This window comes from Octopus bimaculoides, chromosome 9 (genome assembly GCF_001194135.2).
Source record: "Octopus bimaculoides isolate UCB-OBI-ISO-001 chromosome 9, ASM119413v2, whole genome shotgun sequence".
Taxonomy (NCBI): Eukaryota; Metazoa; Mollusca; class Cephalopoda; order Octopoda; family Octopodidae; genus Octopus; species Octopus bimaculoides.
This window is the reverse complement of record NC_068989.1, coordinates 21,540,479-21,544,270: the sequence shown is the minus strand read 5'-3', so window position 1 is coordinate 21,544,270 and position 3,792 is coordinate 21,540,479.

The window sequence follows — 3,792 nt, the reverse complement described above, 5'->3', positions numbered from 1 at the left end:
AAGAAAGGAACAAAGTGTTTGGTAAGCTCCTGAAATTGGATATTCCTGTAACTCTGAAAAATGCACTGAAAATAGAGGTGCTACTACGAAAGGTAACTTGCAGTGTAAGATTAGATTAATGAAGGACAGCTGATGGGCAGGAAAAGCTGTTGAAATGCAGGCAACAGCGGATAGGAAAGCTATTGGTAACACATGATCTGATGGAATAAGTACATGGGCTACAAAATTCACATCTGCCACTCATTATTGACAAAGAAGGAACGAAGTACTTTCGCGAATCGAACGATATTATGAAACACTGTACTAAACAATTCACGGACCGTTGTAGAAATCCTTCGATCCTGAATGAAGAGACAACCAGTTTCCTTCTCCGCAATATGATCATTCAAGCGATGGACCATAACATTATTGAAGAAACGAAAAATAGTATTGCCTCCGGCGTTGATTGAATCCCATCAGAAAATTCTTGTATATGGAGGTAATAAGCTCGCAGCTGCCATTCACCGATTAATAGTTGAAGTTTGATATGTGGGGTGGGGCAGGGGAATTGCCTGTTCCTCAGGAATAGACTGTTACTGTGTGAGGATACGAGTAACAAAGTAGAAGGTGGACACTATTGAAATATTTCATTGTTTCTGCACAGTAGGAAGATATTTTCGAGGGATCTTCTGAATAAACTTATCTCACGTGTATATCCATCTGTCTTACTGGGAAGTCATTGTGGCCATAGAGCAGAGAAACGGACTGCGGACGTGACTTTAACTGTGCAATATTTACAGTAGAAATGTATTAATACGGTAAATAGAAATGCACTCTGCATTGAAGAACTGTTGGCTGTCCACTAAAATCAGTATATATTTTGATGGTACAAAAGCAAGAGCAAATTTCATTAGTAAACTAACAAATACTTCTGCTCCGACTCTATTTTCAAACTATCTTACTGTAATCTTTACACTTGCTTTTCGGGACTGTGATACTGGTGTATGTTTACGTTGCTGTGCAACCGGCAGATTTTTTAAAACCCCCAGTGCTTTAAGGCAAAGTTGAAATAATTTCCTATAAGAGTTCTACTTTATATTATCGATTTTTACATGTGGCACTTTTAGAAAGTAACTTACTAGGAAGTATCGATAAAAGTTTCGCATGCTTGCTGGCACTGTAATGGGACTCATGATAAATTTGTTTTAGACAAAAATGTTCGCCCCCTGCTTTTGGAGTTACTTTCTATTTTAATGTGGTACAGAAAACTGCCTGTTGTTAATCAGTTCATTTATTTTGATGGTACATTTCCCATCTTTCTATTTGGATGACTAAGTTTAACGTAGATTGAATAGGATATGGTACAGAATATATTGTTTTAATACCATATCCTATTCTTTATTTTTCTTTCTTCATTTTTTATTATAACTTCGATAAATATACTACCTTCCTCCCCTTTGTAGGGTTCATACCATGTTCTTTCTATATAACATATATCAGTTACCGGTTTGGAGCCGTACACTCAACACACTGGAACATGAAAATCTAAAGGTATATCTTTAACCACCTCAGATGAGATTCAACTTTAAAATGTTTCTAATTATACTAATGAATTTCTAAATGTCCTGAATCGAAACAGCTGTCAGAGATGATGTCCTATTTTATAATTAATAAATAATTATTGATTCGATTATCTCTCTATTTTCTTATTTTCTTATGTGTGTGTGTGTGTATACATACATACATAATACATATATATACATATTTCTCTATATACACACGTGCACACACATGCACATACAAACACACACATACGCATATGCATACATACATACACATGACAAAAAAAAATAATAAAATGCTTTGAGAACTTTATCATTGATAAAAGGAAGAAAATATTTACATTTTTATCAAGATATGCTAGCATTTTCAATCGTTTAAAAAGATGATTTAGTCATTCTGAAATAAAAGGGAAAATAAATTGAAATTGAATTGACTTTTCATTATATCAGTTCTTTTAGTTCACGTTTTTCTTACAGAAATTACATGATGCTGAAATTTAATTACCTTGTGAATGTTGCTAGGTCATAGTAGCAGCAGCAGCAGAAACAGGTGCAGCTATTAGAAGTGGTAGCAGCGCTAGAGTGGCTATTAGTAATAGTAACTGTAGAGGAAATGGCTATAAGTTACTGTAGCAGCAATGCTATCGGTTGTTGTAGTCGTTGTTGTGTTAGCCTAAGTAGTAATAGTGGCAGATTCAGTAAAAGATACAGTAGGTTTGGAGGTAGCTGCAGGGCCGGATTTATAGGGAGTTGAAGAGAGCATTAACCCCCGGGTATCCAAAAGATATTGGACCCTCCTGCTATGAAGCGTATGTAGCGCTCAATACAGAGGGCATCTCTCAGCAATCTTGCATGCAGAGGCTCTCTTTCAATACAAAAGACATATCTAAAAAAAAAATGTAATGGATATTCTTTTTTGATCAATAACCATAGCTTTAACTACATTAGTAACATCAATTCATTCAATTGAAAAGAAAAACCACTTTGCTACCTATTCTCTATTTCTAAAGCAGCCCCAATTCCCATGGGAATTAATTGTAGTTCCTTTTCGGACATTAACAGAAAACAACAAATCACTCCAAAAAATGGATGCATGCATCTGTGAATGTTTGTGTTTGTGTGTGTGTGTGTGTGTGTTTATGTGTGAGTATGTGAAAGAGAGAGGGAGAGAGAGAGAGAGAGAGAGAGTGTGTGTATGGGTGTATATAAAGATAGATAAAGAGATTAATAGAAAGAAGTTATTTATTGTATCTAGCTCAGATACATCAGATTACTTGCAATGCATTAAACTCCCCCCCACACACACACACACATGCAAACAAATACGCATACACATATTGCCATTGTAAACTTCATTATTTCAGTGAGGCATTGAAAACTGCTTATTTTACAAAAGAGCAACTCAGTAATATGTTCCTAAAATTAAATTTTGAATTTAGTTTTAATTATATAATTACACGTCACAACAGTTCAAAGCATTTTTTCCCAGCTTTAGAGTTATTGCTTTTTTCAATATTTTTCGTCATTTTGTCAAATACTTGAAATAATTACAGGAGAGTGGGGTAAAATTGGTAACAGGGGCAAAATGAGTAATTACTAATATCTCGTTATTTTCTTACTACCTGTTTCAAACAATGCAAGTGTTGCATCACTATGTTGTACTCTTGCATCATCTGTGGGAGTAAAAATTGCCCACCAAAGTTGTTGCAGTTGTGACAGTTTGAAACAGTCAGGTAATATGTACTCCTTTTCAAGAAAATTTTCCTCATCTTCGACCAAATTGTAATTGATGTTGCTAATAAAATATCTAGATAATTTTTGATGTTTAAACAATCCAAATTCTTTTCTCTGTTGGATTCCAAGTCAATTTTTTTCAACACTAATGTCTAATTTGATAATTTTCAATTTTCAAAAACTGATGTCTAAACTGGGGCCAAAGGAGTAATGACTAATTTCAATAGTCTTTTCTCTTTAACTGCATGGTGTATAAATATATCAGGAAGAGAGCCAGGTGGAATTCTGCTTTAAGTAGCGCATGTAACATCTCATAAGTTTTTCTAGTTTTTGGAATTTTCAGAAAATTTTGCGAATTTGTATGCATGAAAACTCATACGACTATTAAAAAAAAAAACAAAGAAAAAAAAAGGTTTTTTGTGTCTGATTTAAGGGCTATTTAGCTGTTATTTTTAGCACATCTCACGACCACCTGATACCCTCCTTGTTTCTTTGTGATTTTGACGTATTGATGTTT